The sequence below is a fragment of the Erithacus rubecula genome, assembly GCF_903797595.1.
Source record: "Erithacus rubecula genome assembly, chromosome: 13".
In the NCBI taxonomy this organism is placed as follows: Eukaryota; Metazoa; Chordata; class Aves; order Passeriformes; family Muscicapidae; genus Erithacus; species Erithacus rubecula.
In genome coordinates this window covers 10,343,103-10,359,567 of record NC_136665.1, presented here as the reverse complement: position 1 = coordinate 10,359,567, position 16,465 = coordinate 10,343,103, and positions in this window count along the sequence as shown.

Genomic DNA, 16,465 nt, shown 5'->3' with positions numbered 1-16,465 from the left:
TGCTACTGGCTGGCTCCTTTCCCCAGTCATTCTCTCTACCCCTTTTCTGCACCCTTACCTGCTTTGAAATCAAGCTGGCAGAGTGCTGTGCAGCTAATCAGGATGGGGTTCAGCTGATCTCTTCAAACAATTCCTGCAATGCCTCACTGAAATCATCCCTCCCCTCTTTGTCTCCAGTTTGCATCTTCCTGAGGCCTTTAAAAACCTGGGTGTAATGTGGAGCTTAACAGTTGGCAAACACAGGTTTAAAGTGAGCTTGTACTTTTGCAGATTGATCCCAGAATGATCAAAGATAAATAATCTCCCCAGTGCTCCTTTGTAAAAACTAATGAAACCTGGGGGGGGGGGAGAGAGTGCAAAGCAGGGTTCTGGTTTCCTGAATTTTTTTGATCACTTCATTGCAATTACTGAAAGAACTTTTCCCACCCATCCCCCTCTTCCTGGCACCCTCTTTCTCCTCATCTCCAGTAAATATATTTAGATAATTAGACCCACTGCATATAAGCTGCTGTTAACAGCTCTACACCAGTGCAGCACCCTCTGGTTTGGCTGTGCCCACCCTTCACATGTTTTATGGGAAAGTGCACACTGGGCAATGAGTGTGGGTGACCTCAAGGATGGAAAATGTTCATTTCCCTCCCTGGGAAGTTCCTGGCCCAGCTGAGGCTTCCCTTCCCTCTCAGGACTGAGCTCTGCTACAGCTCAGGCAGTGGCAGGTCCTGCAGCTCTGCTCCTCCCAGATTGGAAAGCAGAAAACTCCTGACCCAGCCTTTGTTCCTATTTGTCATTCTTGAGCATCCTGATGGATCCTGGAGCAGGCTGATACTGTTTTCACAGAAAACTCTGATTTGGCACAATCCCTGGAAATTAAATAAAACTACGAAGTTAATGGTGCTATTAATGCCATCCCTGGGAGAAATAAAATGTCTAAAAAGAACTTTTGGTTAACTTTTTAGCCTGCAGCCCTCCCTGACACCTTTGGGTTACCTATACTGCTCTCACAGTGCTATAATGAGCATCATTTCCAGAACAGCCATAAGGGGCACTGAAGGATATCTCCTGAAAGTTCATGCTACTCTCTTAGCTTTGCTAATTCATTAAGCAGAAGGCAGACAGAAATATTACTTGGAGAACAACCACAGAAGGCAATGGATCCTGCAGATTAAAATCTTTCCTTTCCAAACTTCTGACAATTTTTTGGTGTTCATAGGCTGTGCTCAGGTAGATTCCATGTCCACAGATTCAATGTTTCATACACTGAAAAGATTCAGTTCTGCCTTTCACAGGGGGAAGAGACTCAAAAGAAAACAGAGCACTTTTAGTTGTCTACAGGGTCTGTTTTCCATGAACATCTGAACCAACACCAGGACCAAATCCAGGCAATGGCACAGTACGCTGATTTTCCTTGCAGGCTGCTCCCAACACCTGAAAAAAAATTGCAGTGCCAGCACTTGCAGAGCTGGACCCAGTCTGAGCTTCACACGTGAGCTACTGCCACATTCAAATGTGCTTGGTAAAATAAAGAATTCATAATGGTACCTCTCCCACCAAAGAAGAAGCAGAAGTGATCTAAAGTCTTTGATCCTGTAGTCTCTGGCAGCTGTTCAGACTCTACAAATGTGCCTGGCACTTTGGTCTCTGCTAGATTTGATAGACTTTATCCAAACTTCAGAAATCATCTCTGAATATTGATAGGGAGGTTTTAGTGGAAGCGTTCAGCTAAACACAAGCCAGCAGAAGTGAAGGAAGGGAAAGAAAGCATTAGAGAGGGTCATGGCTGGATTTGCTGAACAAATGAGCTCTCTGGTGACTATGAGATCTCATCATCCTCCTTTCAATTTTGTTGTAGGAAGCAGCATAAGACAATGAGTGACCTTCAAATACAGTGTGGAAATATGCAGGCTGACTCTCAACAAGAAAACCATCCTAAAAGGGTATAATCAGATTTCCCCACAGGAGATCTTTTTCTATGCTGCTGTTTAATCTCTCCTACCATATAGCTGTGTGTACTTTTAAAATAGATCGATCATGCATTTAGAAAAAGGGAAAAAAAAAAAAAAAAAAAAAAAAAAAAAAAAAAAAAAGGCTATGTGAGGATGTTTGTGCCCACAACATCAGCTGTAGTGAAGTAGGGGATTGATCAGAGGCAGAGCTGGCCTATCAATTCCTCCAGCTGTGGTGCAGGCAATGCAGGTGTGGATATCCAGGCAGGCAATACCTGCAGATCCACCTGCTGAACACCCCAGCAGCTCATGCAGCCAGCCCTCCAACCCCTCCACACCTCACTGATGCTCTGCTTGCTGCTTGTGATGTCCTCACCTCGAGGCCACAGGGACTGAAGGATGCTCAGGAACGAGGGATGAGGAAATCTCCTTTCTCAAAGCTTTTGTTCCCAAAACCAATAGGGCAAGTGGCACTGGGAAAGTGGGAATCACTTTGGAGGGAGAGGCTTCACCCTCAGTGTGCAAAGGTGATTTATAAGAAACTGCTCAACCAGTTCCCATTCACTTCTGCTAGGATTTAGCTGCTCAGTTTTAAAATTATTTCAGACCTTCAAGTTAGAGCATGGGACTCATTCCCACTAAAGAGATATGCAGAAGATTTTTGAAGCTATATTTACCCAAGGCCAAAGTCATCTGAGGGAGGTCATTTTTCTGCAGGGTCAAGAATGACCAACCCCTTAAAGCAGTTATAAAATCAGGTTCTAACCCTGAGTTCCTTTCTCTCAGCATGAAGCCTTTACCTTTGTCCCTTGGGGTTTAACTTTCACCCTGATTTTATAAGCAAGAAAGAGTGTGGGCTGAGTCTCTATCAGATCTTTTATCCACAGACATAAAGACAATATGTCCCTGAACAATAAAAAATTAAATCCCAGACTAGTCAGTGCAGGATCAGACCTAGATACAGTTTAACTTTACTTACTGCAGTTTACCTTTTTTTTTTCTTGTTGTCTTCCTACAAACAGGTCCCTGGGCTTTTTGATTTATACTTTACCATCTGAAATGCATAAAAGATGTGTTGCTTTTGCTCCACCATGAATCTTTCAAAATTTTGTTCAGAATTTTACTGAAGATGACATGACAAATTACTGCCCGAGTCAATTTGTGCTGGAGGAGGGCATCATTAAAAAAACAGAATACTTGTGACACAAAAAAAGAGTAAAGGGAGGGTGGGGAAAACAATGAGCTCACAACCTCTTTGGATATGTCACACTCCAAAGGCAATGCTACCAGGATGAGACTGGCAGGCCAATTACCCACACTGCAGATTCACTGGTTTGGGGAAAGGGAGAACTCAAAGCTCATTTGACCCATTCATAGAACTGCACTGTCTGGAGAGCAGAGAGAGGTAGGGGAGTTCACAGCATTACTCAGGGCTAAACTTTACACCCTTCCCACGTCTCTTCTGCTGTAACTGTGCCCTGGTCCCCTCTGGCAGCCCCTTCTTATTTCCTCACCTGACTCTCACCCCAAATTCCATGGGCAGACAAGAAACCATTTGATCATGGCAGGTACTTCACTGTTTGCACTGTATAAAGAATATTCTGTCTTTGGTGCAGCTCAGAACAGTCAAGTAGCAACAGGTAATTTGATATAAAGAGTAAAATAAACATATAATATGTTCATTTTATTTTCCCAATGAAAAGCACCATGGTAAGCACATTTATTATGAGTCATGTTGCCAAGTGTTCCTTCTCACACATCTTTCAAAGGTGTTGGAAGGAGAGCTTGTTTCTGTAGTGAATAGTGTCCCTGGTGTTTGCTTCTGTATCTTGTTCCAACACTTTCTGCAGACAGAAAACTTGCATCCCTGTTGCAGTCCTGGGGACATTTTTCTTAGTAAACAGCGATTTTCACTGCAAATGCCAAGGTATCAGCTGGGATCAAATTCTGAAATGCTTGTGAAAATATCTGATTTCACACATGGCTGCTGGCAAAGTAAATATTAGCTGGGTTACCCACAGTCCTGGGTAACACTTGGATCTGGTATGTTTGGTCTCTATTGGTCCTATAGGAATTTTACCCAATTTATTTTCTTTACTAGATCTATAGCCATTCTGGAGTGCCTGATGTCATGTTAATTTAGTGTTTCAATTCCTCACCTGGAACAAAATCATTTCAGGAGTGACTTTGTACTTTACCTTTCACTTCCTAAGAAAATCTGTTGCAAATGGTGCTTTTGTACACACAGATTACACATTACAGCAATTAGAAGATCCTGAGTATTATTTCTGTTTACACTTGGCTTACTGGGAAAAGAAAATGCAAAAGAACACATGGGGTTTAGCACAAGCAAAATCCAGTGATCTTTCAAAATCTCTGCACTCGGCTTAACAGATGCACCCTGCCTAGATGCACCTGGAGTGCTGCTGAATTTACAATACACACAAAGTCTGGCTTAAAAAGTCTTCTATTTTAGGCACAGTGACTGCAGGACACAGCTGTGCTAGCAAACATACCAAGTTCCCCTTTATGGGTCTGCTCTGCACCCAGCCTGAGTCCAGGTGAAAGCCAGCTTGGCTCACAGCCAGGTCTCCTCCAAAGGTGTTAAATACCTCATTTACCCAGGGGCTGCTTCCAAGGATGCTCCCTGTAAAAGGCCCTGCAAGGTGTGTAGCATCCTAATCCCAGTTGGAATCCATGTGTTCTAAAGGAATTCCCATTGCCTTCCTCAGACATTTCTAGCACACTGCTAATTTTTAGAGGATTTCAGGTGGAAAGGGCTTCCTAAACTGCTGAGTCCCAAAGCTCTGCTACTGCCAGCACATCACTCAGCTTGACTTTGTCCCTTCTGAAGAGGAGGTGGTGGCATAACAGGGCAGATCTAATGATGAGAACATCTTAATTGCCACCCTAAATTCACCTCTAGGGGACTTGGCACCCTTTTTCCTATTTGAAAGACATTTCTAGCACCTGCATATTCCTTTACTCAAGTCTGTTTTTCCCCATTTTGGTGTTCATCTCTCAGACCTCTTTTACTCCATCTCCAAGAAAAGAAAAAAATATACAGAGTACAATGGGAAGTCTGAGACTAATAGGGAAAGATTTTACCCTTCTTTATTTCACAGGCCCTGGGAGGGAGGTGCTGGAGAAGAGAGAGTTCCCAGAGGAACTGAGCAAGCAGGGGTGTCAGATCTCCCTGGCTCTCTGATGGCTGCTGCTCTAAGGAGGATGTTTTGGGTGCAGGGAAGAGTTCTTCACCTCAAGGCAGTGCCAGGAAATGCTGGGGCAGCAGCTGAGAGAGGCACCAACTAAACTGGTCCCAGTCTAAGCAGGATCCACCCATGCTACTGCAAATCACTGTCAGCCAAAGCCAAGTCCAGATGCATGAGTCCAAACAGCTGGAGGAAACACCAGCAATCACAGACCTGCACAGGGCAGCAGAGCCCAGGGAGAAAGCAGAAAGGAGAAATGAGGTCCTCTTGAATCCTGAGTAGAACTTCTGGCACTTGGGTTAGAGCATTGTCCCTCCTCCATTTGCATCTAACAGCTGTTCTCCACACATACCTTCACTTGACTTGGTCTTCCCCTCCCCAGTTCCCACCTTTCTCCATTTTTTGCTGTCTCACAGCTGCACACAGCACGTAATCCATGCCCTCCCCCTCCATCATTCCAAACAGCCCCTTCTCTTGAATTCCTTTTTTCCCAGGAGCAGCAGTTGGGGACAAAGATTGACTGAAAAGTGTGATGCAGTATAAACAATACCATAAATAGACTTCAAATGACCCAACAGGAGCCTGGTGCCCTTGAAAGATCAAAACCACTTTTCTCACTTCTTCACATAGTAAAAAAGAAGCCACCTGCTCTCCATGCCTGCAGCAATCACTGCCTGACAGGGTTCTCTGCATCAACCTTCCAATTCCCTTCTACCCACCTTCAGCCCTTGTGACTCATGCCAGCCCAAATCTTCTCTGCTGACCTGGTGATGGACAGCCCTGCCCTCAGCACCTCGGATGTGCATTCCCTTCCCTGCTGTGTCACTGGAGGGGCTGTGATTTTCCAGGGTTGCTTGTTTCACTGGAAGTAATACTCCCCATCTCCCAAACTCCTCCTAGCTGGGTTTATCTATTCTACACACATGCTGCTCTCTAATAAGAGTAGTGCAAGGCCAGTAGCAGATTTTGTCATTTTTCAGGAGGGAGCTGATAAATTAGATTGGATGTTCAGTCCCATCATGGAGCAGCAGACCTGCAGGACCTTGGGCACATGGGCACAGTCCTCATTTAACCCTGGCACTTTTTGTACTTTCCTCATTATTACTGTGCAGCAATCCCTGAGCAGAGTAAGCTGTCCTGTCAAAATGGAAGCAAAATCAGGTTTTTGGCAGTTTTAGTTACCCTGAGCCTGACTGAACTCAGAAGAGTTGCCCTTTCCAGCACCCAGTTTCACAATCTTTTCAAGGCTTCTCTTAAAACAAGAGATGCTTAACCAGTCATCCACTGCTTTCATCTTTAGCTCCTCTCCTGAAAGGAGATGTGAATTACAAAGTACCTGGGGGTAAAAGCTGTCCAGGAAGGTTCCTTTTCTTTTGCTTTTTACCTGAAGCATCTAAAGAAATTTAACAGTACTGGGACCAAGCCAGCCTGCCAGGAAAGAAAAGCTCTTGGCAGGCACCACTGCACAGCCCAGATGATCCCATATGCCTGGGCTCAAATTCATGCCCTGCTCCAGAAGTTCAAGGGTATTGAGATCAGATGTTTTGATTGACCTCATTATATATAAAGGGACCATCTGCAAAAGCTCAGATCTGGCTCTGAGCTTCTTCCAAGCCCAGGTTTGGGATTTTGATTTGAACCTCTGCCTAACTCGTTCAAACTCTGCCAGGGTACAATGAAAACATGGTGCAAGATACCAAGAATCCTTTCTTGGACCCAAGCTGAGCTCATCTCCTGCTCTAAATCCCTAATTCTGTCCTGTTTTTCAGGTGTACTCACCATCCTGTGGCTCCCCTGCAAACCACAGCCTCTCCCTCCTTGCCTATTTTACATCCATCTGCCATACCAAGGAGCCTCTCTGCCTGTTAATAGAATATATAAACCTGAAAAACCAAGTAGTGATGCACATATGAACTGTCTCCACTTGCAAAGGTATGTGGCAAGGGATCCCTTCCAAAGCAAATGTGGAAGATCAACAGATTCAGCACACTCCCAGATTCCCTGTAGGTCTCACAGAGGCAAAACATTTCATAAACAGTGAGCAGCTGTGACAAGAGACCTTTTCTCTTTCCTTTATTCCTGAAAAAAGAATTGCATCTCTGAGATCCCATTGACAGCCATTCTCCCTTAACAATCTGCTTGACTCAACACAGGCCGTGCTCCTGAGACTTGTTAAGGGAGAGGTGGGAAAGACATCTCTACACTGTTCTCTTCTTTCCTCCTTTCTTTAATCAAAGAAAGAAAATGGGAAGGGGGGGGAAGAAAAAAAAAAAGAAAAAAAAAGCAAGAAGGAGGAGGGGAACCAATAGCCCCCTCCTCCCCACTCCTTGGCTTTCTCCTCTATCTTCCTGGCTGTCAGATGCTCTGACATTCCTTGCACGTAAGTGTTTTGCTTCAAAAGTTAGAAGAGAGGGAGAAAGAGAAGCTGCATTGCACAGTCCCTGTTGATAAGGTTCAAAGCAGACAGAGATGCCTCAGAAGCACATGTGGTCTCTCCCTCTCTCCCTGTTACAAGAGAAAAAAGAAGAGCTAAATTCCATGGCAGACTTTGCTTCCTCCTGCTGCTGTTATCTTTCCTTGCACACAGGCTGGAGGTAGGAGAAAGATAGAAAATGTCCTGTTTACCTTGCAATTTCTCTCCACCCTCAGCCCCCTTTGAAATGTCATCTCTAAGCTGCTTTTTCAGTCCCAATTTTTAATGGCATTTTTAAAATGAAAGAAAAAAATTTGTATATGTTTATCTGCCAAGCGGTTGTTTCCCCCACCTCCTCGCATTGTTTTACAATTTTCCAGAAGTTGAGCCCAGCTGAGGTTAGTCAAGGAAAAACCCTGTTAAAAATCTTCCTTACTGTTATTATTTCCCCAACTTTGTCATTATCTGACTTTCCCCTTCTTCTGCCCCTTGATAAATCCCTCTCATTTTTCCTCCCTGCTTATTGGAGTAGAGAGGAAGCACTACAAAGTTACCACCACATCACTCATTAGGGGAATCCAGCCAAGAGTGCTCTGGCCTAGCAAAATCATCACAGCCATCTGTCTGTCTATTGTGCTGCAGGAGAAACAAGCACATGCATTTACTACAGAGAGTAACCCAGAAGCCATGAAAGTCAGAAACTAGCCACCAGAATCAGCAGCCACAGAGAATATTAAGATAGAGTCTCAGTCACTTCACTGGGATTTCAGATCAGCCCGGTGAACTAAAAGCCTTCTCCTTATTGCCTTCAAAGGGGAATTAAAACAGCTGAGAGGTTGGAAGAGGGAAGGCAGTAAAAGTTAAAGAGCTCATCAGGCTGCCCTCTCACTTCCCATCTGCCTAACAGGAGCATCAATCTGCTCAAGGTGGAATATCCCCTTCAAGGGCACCTTGGGACAGGCCCTGCTGCCATGGGAGGTTAATTTATTCTTTCTGCTTGAGGTGGTTGGGGCTCAGCTGTTGGGACCCACAGGTGAGCTCTGCTAGCTCCTGCCTCTGTCTGGAGCCTCCTCCTGCACAGCTGAGGCATGTAGAGAGTTTAGAGCTGGGTTTTTTAGCCATGATCAAGAAAAGCCAGCCTTCACCTCCTCCTCTCTTCCTAAGCAGGAATAAGGCTTTGAGCATCTCACCCCACTATGACTGATGAGGGCAAAGGTTTCATCTCTCTTGGAGCTGCTCCTCAGAAGAAGATCTCTAGGTTTGCATCCTGCATGAGTTCTTGCATGCTCTTTTTATGGAGAAAAGGTGGCTGGAGGTAAAAATTAGTGCCTGGAGAGGACTGGACATGAGGGGACAATAAGGTGTTTATCTCTGCAGTGAATATCAATATATTTATCTTTCTCTCCTGTTGTTGCATCAACTGCCTGAGATGAGTTAGCAACTCAGCAGTGGCATTTGAGGAGCACACAAAATACTCATTCATATTGTCAAAATATGAATTATCAAAAAGGCTTTTAGTGTTAGCACTGTTTACTAGATGGGAGGAAGAAACCCCTGACTTACCCCAGGATGTTAACTACATCCAGATTGTCACTAAGTTAACAATTTATTCCAGACATTAAAAATTCTCTTTCATATACAGTGAGGAATTCAGGCTATACATGGAGAGTGTTTCCATGCACAGCCATGCAGTCACTCCAGGAGGGCACTGGAGGCTGCAGGCTGTTTTTAGACAGTTGCACAGCAAGGGAGGGAGGATTTTTGACTGAAAGTAATAAAAATACCCTGTTACTGGTAGCTGGATTTGGTGTGAAAAACTCTTGTCTCCTTTCCTGGGTGTTTTCCTGCCAAATGAGAAGAAACTTGGAAAACTCTGAAAATGAAGATGCTGTCCAGCTTCTACTTGGTCTGAATGTTCGACAGAAGAGCCCCACTGAAAAGATAAGGAGTGTTGATGCTATTGAGCTCTTCATCCTTTTGATGAAAAATGTTACATGTGCTAGTTGACATTTATTGCTTCCCTACCCCAAACAGTCCTGGAGATGCTGCTGAGGGATAACTTTACATTGAAAGCAGCTTCATAATTCTTCATGGAAAATCTTTGCAGAGGAAAATGCTGACCACCTTTCCCAACTGGCCAACTGATGCCTCATGAGGATAACAGGCCACTATCCTTGACTATATGTTTGTCCAGTTTGGCTGGGAGATTTATCTGACATCTGATCTTTGAATTCCTACTCTGAGGGTCAATATCCACAGTTGAGACCCCTTCAAAACCAGCCCAGGAGTGTGGCAGGAGAGCTGAGTGCTCTGGGGCTTCTTTGTTGCCCCTACCCTGTGATCAGTCCTCACTGTGAGTGAACATTTCACTGCACCTTGTTCAGTTCCTGTGCCAGAAAACATCCTGTTTACTTCATCATCCTGTCTTCCTCTTCACACACAGCACACTTTGCTTCCCAGTTCACAAACACACCTAGTGCTGAGGAATTTCTCTGCAAATTACAGTCATCAAGAAGCATAAGTCATTTGCCCATGAAGGCAAGACACAGTGGGGAGAGGGACTGGTTTGTGCTAGGGATGGCTCTGTGCAGCCTGTGGTGACAATTCTGCATTGCAGTGAGGACATTTCACAGCCAGAGGAGCAATACTCCAAAGCAGCAGGACCCTTGCTTGGGAAGTGAGTCTGAAATAATTTCATAGCTGCCTCCATCACTTCTCTTTTTTAGTTCACAAGCACAAGAGTGCAGATGCAAACTTCAGACTGGTAATGGAGCAGTTTGGGAACACCTATATAAACTGCAATTCAGGACCTAGCTCCCCAAGTGCACATTTCAGACTCTGTTGCTGTAAAAGAAGCATTTGGGGCAGAAAACAACTTACTGCAGAATAATAAAAGCAGGAGACTTGGACTTTAGAATCTGTTCTGAAATGCCAGTTCACTTAGCACACAGCGAAGCAGCAATAAACTTCCCAGTAGGTGAGAGCAAACCCATGCTGGTTACCTCTGTATATCACAGCTAGCCTCACCTAGCCTGTCTGCCTTGGGCATGAGATCAGCTTGTACTGCAAGTCACCTGCACTTGATGCAAAAAAAACTAAAGCTCCTGCCCATAACACCTGAAGCAGACATTTCAAAGTGCAACATCTAGTCTGTTTTCAATTTTTCTTTCAAATACCAGAAGTGATTTTACCACATTATGGACTAATCGCCTGTCAAATTTAATTTCTTAAGATGAGGTTGCTTTAGAGCCAAGTGAATGAAAAGGAAAAAATACCCTGTCCAAACCCACTAAATTGTTGTTTTTATGCTTGTATAGTTACCTGAAAATTTGAGCATTTCTTTAATCTTTTGGTTTAACTATGTGGCTAACACATTGCTGTCTGTCTATGGCATTATATGCAAAATTTGATCTTCCAGTAGGTGTTAATATTTAAATTGTAATTAAATGAATTTCATTAAAGTAGCACAAGGTCCAGTAAGAGGCAAAGTCCTTTTCTCTGCTTGTTGATGTAGATGAAATACAGCTCTTCATTTTCTCTTCCTTGAAATGTCTGCACTATTTCTGGGACAAGGTTTCTCTCTTTATCTATATTGTGGCCCACCTGAATCTCACAGAGACATAAAGGTTTATTAATGCTCTCCAGCCCTAGGGAGGGGTTTCACCTCACCAGCACACATGTGCTGTCCCCCACAGGATGATAACCACTGCTGGCACAGAGAAAACTGGGCCCTGTGTGTGGATTTTGGTGCAAACCTTAACCCAGGCTCTTATTCCTCACACTATTGAAGGATAAATCTCAAATTTTAACAGGAGGCTATGGTCTGATGCAAATTCACACACATGGGGAAAAAATCTCAGGGAAGGCTCAGTGTGCAAACTTTTGGTGAGAATACCTTGCAGCTCAGCTGCTAAAATACCAAAAGTCTGGGTTTGAATGTGCCTTAGTGCCTTGACCCTGAGGCTGTAAAAGGAAGGACAAGGATGGGGGAAAGGAGCAGAGCCATTGAGGATCTGGGTGGCAAAAGAGGAGCCTAAAACCATCCAAGGAGACTTGGATAGAAACAGGGCAGAAGTAGCAGCAGAGACTCCCAGTAGAGATGATAACCCTACTGCTGTCAATAGCTTGGATATGATATCTGTGGAGGCAATCTAAACTTTCCACCTCTCCCAATTAGCCAGGTAGGCTATGCACTTGCTTTTTAGGCTGCTTAAGAAAACACAAAGTTAGAAAATTATCTGAGTGGAAACATCACTATCTGAAAAAAAGTTACTTTGGACAAATGCCAGAAAGAGAGGCAAACAAAAATTAAGATTGTCTGTGAACCAGTGGAAAACCTTTTGAAGTAACTGTAATCATTCTTGATGTATTATCAGAGAGACCAAGTCCAGCTCTGATCTGCTGGTGTTTTTCATCTGCAGTTTCCAGCATGCTTTATAGGCTGCCTCTGCCTCCTTTCTTATAGGAAAGCAGAAGAGGAATTTGTTATGGCTGAGTGCCTCGGGTCACACAGCCAGCCAGTGACTGGCACAGATACCAAGGCTGCTGCCTCCCAGAAGCAGTCTAATTTATTGATTTTCCTCATGTGGGTGTAGACTGTTGCTAATGAGAAGAAAGAGCAGCGAACAAAAATGATTCCCAGCTCCTACCACCTACCAGAAATATCCAACATATTTTGTCAATGGCTGATTTTCCCCAAAGTCTCTCTCATTTCCACCTTGCATACCCTGCTTGGCTCAATCCTCTCTCCTCACCAGTGATTTCACTGCCCTACATTGTGCTGAGGATAACATCAGACATTTCTATAGCTAGAGGTTGAAATATTTATTGGGGACCAGGGTGTTTCTGAAATGATAAGAAAACTTGTAAAATACATGGTTATTTGTGGAAACTATCATCAGTAAACAAGTTACCAGCCAAGAGTTTCCAATTTCTAGTTAAGCCATGTCGACATGGCCTGGAAGAAAGGCTTGAGGAAATTTTACCAAGTTTCTTCAAACTTTTTAAGTGATAACACAGTGATTTTATAGCACACACATAAACCTGTACACAATGAGGTAAAAGTTTTGCTCTCACATTGGCATACCAGAGCAAATGGCTGGGAATTCTTCTGAAGCCTTTTGCCAAACCCACACTTCTCCTTGGTTCACGTTAGTTTTTTGTGCAGTTCATCAGCACAGGGGAGCTGAAGGAGGGGAGCATCACTGACCCCTTCTCCAGTGAAAATTCCCTTCAGAGCCTCCAGAGAGGTTTTAGAAGTGGCTGAAGTGGGTTTGGCCCTGGTAAAGGGTGAATGGTCCCCACATTTGTGGGGCCAGCACAGTTTCCATGTGGATGGGTTGGTGCTGGTGCCTAGGGCTTTGAGCAGCTTAGTGGCAGGGTTTGAGAGGGAAGGATGCAATAGGAAAGGCAGTGAGTGATGGTGAAACCCAGTGTGTCCACAAATAAATGTGACCATTCCCCACCCCCTGCTCCCTGCTTTTTCTATTTCAATACACACAAGCACTGATGTTAACAGAGCTGACTTCAGAAAGGCAGCAATCACAGCAAGCATGAAGGTCTGGGTATCAGCCTGGAAATAAGATGAACAAATAGCCTTGGGAAACTGCTTGCCTGCTATCTCTCCAACCACAGCCCCTTGCTTCTCTGGGGAATTGCTGCTCCTCCTCCAGATTGGTTACACCACTGAACTTGTTTTCCCTCTCTGTCTCGTGTCCATCCCAGTCTCTGTGGCCCTGCAGTGCTCTTCAGGGGCCTGATGTCCAGGGCAGACCTCAGACACCTCCTGAATGCCCATCCAGGTGCTTCCCTCATCCCTGCCTCACACTGTTTTAAGAAGGAAACCAGGGCCACAGGCTGTGCAGGAGGCACAGCTCCTTCTGCAGCTCTCCAAGGTGGACAGTCAGGGATGTGGGTCTCACTGCAGGAGATTCTTGTCCCTCCTGATGTGAACACATCCAGGGCCTGTTTCCTCTTGGCCGGGTGCCTCTGCAGGCTTAGAGCCAAACACTGGGAAACATGAGATAATGGGCACTTGGGTGGAATTTGTGCTGGCTGCATCCAGCTCATTTAATGTGTCCACAGAAGCTCTTTATTTTTTCAGAAGAGATGCAAAAAACAAGGGATGATTCTCCATTGTTCTGCACTTTACTGGCAATAGAAATGGAAAATATTCTCGTCCAAGCCAAGAGCTGCTCAACACTTTTGGGAATAGGGAGGTGTAAAAGTTGTCTGCCAGCTGCCTTATCCCTTCTTCCTACTTTTTATCAAAGGATGGGATTTATTGTGCAGCCAACAACTGCATGCCTCACCTGCATCTGCTCTGAGCCATGCAGTGCAGTCCTCTCCTCTGCACAGCACTGACTCTCCCATGAGCTGCCTTGGGGAGCTAAACAAGCAGAGTTATTCACTCCTGCAGGGTTGCTTCTATTGCACTGTGCTGGAAAGCTTCCCCCATAAACCAGTGGGCTGCAGGAGGTCTCTGATCTGTGTGTGTGTGATAAGAAGTGGTCAGCACAGAAGCACTGCCCATCCTGCTCCCCTCCACTGCTCCTCTGAGAGGCCCATCCTACTGAAATGGCTGAGAGTCATGTTGGAAGGCAGAAAGTAGAAAAGCCTTTAAGCCAGTGGCTTAAAAGTTTTCAGGTTCCCAAGTATAGAATCATTAAGGTTGGAAAAGGCCTCCAGGGTCATTGAGTCCAGTTTTTGCCCAAGTATTCAGGTAATGGAAATACTGGCAATCAAACAGCATCAGAGAGAAATTGCTCTGGAGAAATCAAAACTTGGAGGATGGATAGGAGACAGCAGCTCCCATCTTCAACATGGATAAATCCTCTGAACCAACTTATTCACCTGTGCAGGAAAAAGGTTCACAAGAGGCTGGTGTAAAAGGATAAGGATGGTGGGATGCTCTTTGTATGAACCTAAGCATCCTGCTTGAGGGTAACAGAAACACCCATTAGCTTCAAAGCCTGGGTTGTTTGTGTCTTGCTTTGGGAGAAGAGAGCCCCAAGGAAGCATCTGTATTTAGAAGGCTCCAGAGAGACATTCTGTGCTGAGTACAGAGGAGCAACAGATCAGAAACCAGCTCCCCTGCTCGTGCCAGCACTGTATTTAGGGGAGGCTGGGTCCTGTGGGGGAAGGATGATTCCTGTGAAGGGATTGGGAAAACTTGCCACAAATACATTGCAATGAATAATCCCCTGCTGGATCACAGATGACTGAGGGGCGTGGGGAGACTCAGACTTTTAAGTTGATACCTAATAGGTCTTTTCCACCTCTGATTTCTATGATGTGCTGTACACAAAACAACAAGCAGCAGCTAAAATCAATGCACAGCCAGAGCCAAGTGTAGAGGTTTTAATCAATCTGAGAAACCGTTTATTGTGAGGATCCAACAAAGCCACAGAGATTATCATTACTACACATAAAACAGGGACAGGGAAAGCAAAAGGGAAGCATTGAGCTCCTGCTTTGTGGGGACTGAAAATTGTCCTACTGCTTTTGTACCTGTCAAACTTAATAGTGGCATAGCAAGAGTAAATAACTTGGGCAGGGGTGTGGAGAGAGGGGATCATTAATTCCCAGGTATTGATCAACGCTGGGTTTAGAACAGGAATAGCTTTTGACTACCTATGCTTGGGAAGGAAAGCTTAGCCTCCAAGGTAAATGATGTTTTCCACTGACACATCTGGATGAAACATTGAGGAGCTGTGAACAGACTGTTGTGTGACTGAAGGGACACTGTATGTGAAGTCAGATCTTCAGTATTTGGAAAAATCTGTAAATAAATATCCTGCACACCCATCTCCTTTGCAAGTCAGAGCTGGCTGTTCCCCTTTCCCTCAGATTTTTAGAGGATGGAGTATGCCATGGAAAATGCCAATAACTGGGAGCAAACCATAGCGGCACATGGTGCAGAGATGGGTGCCATTCCCTCTGAATGCTCCTGCCTCTGGACAAAAACCACCTCTGACTCCAGAAAGGGGACCCTGCCTTTGCTTTTGGCACACACTAGAAGCCCAGGTCTAGAAGCACTTCTAGATTTAAAATGGGATCCAGCTTCCGAGTCTGGACCAGTTTCCTTCTGAATGTAAAACAACAGGGCCCTTCAGACTCAGGCAAAGAGCAATTGCTGTGCTGTGCTGGTGGTGACAGAAGTATCCCTGATGTTGAACAGCAAGGAACTGCAGTTCATAAATGATGACCTCATAAAGTATATTGGTACATCTCAATATGATTACCAAGTAGATGGTAATTAAACTTCAGCAATTTCAGGAACACAATAATTTTCATTACACAATATTTGGAGGGGTTGTAGAGGTAACGGAAGGAACTACATAATCTAATAGACCTTTGCAAGACCTTTTCCATCTTCATCTTCTTTGATGTTCTAAATGTAAAAACTGAGCAGAACCATCGCTCCAAGCAATAAGGAAAAATGCACATAGTAACAGATGTTCACAGCTGCCCAGAAGAAAGTGGGAGGATGGTGTAGACTTGACTAAGTTCTCTGTTCCACCAGGAGAAGCCTGAAGTCTCTGACCCCTCACAGCCCATCAGCTCCAGCAGTTACCATGTTTTGGATATCCAAGAGGTCTTGTTTAAAACTCCCATGGACATGGCTGTGGGCAGAGCTATCTCTCAGTGACCTTGTCTGCCCTACTGCAGAGCAGGTTCTGAATTCCCTGGGCACAGACTGGTTGAGAAATCCATGCCAGAATCCCCATTCACAAAACACCAGACGATGCAGTGCAGCAGAGCCAATTTTTTGCTGCTCTTTAGCCATGCCTCTATTTACATCAGCATCCATGCATTTTGCATCCCCCTTTTCATTCCAAAACTCTCAGTGCTGTGGCCATGAGAAATAAACAAGCACCCAAAAGCCACAAAGAGGA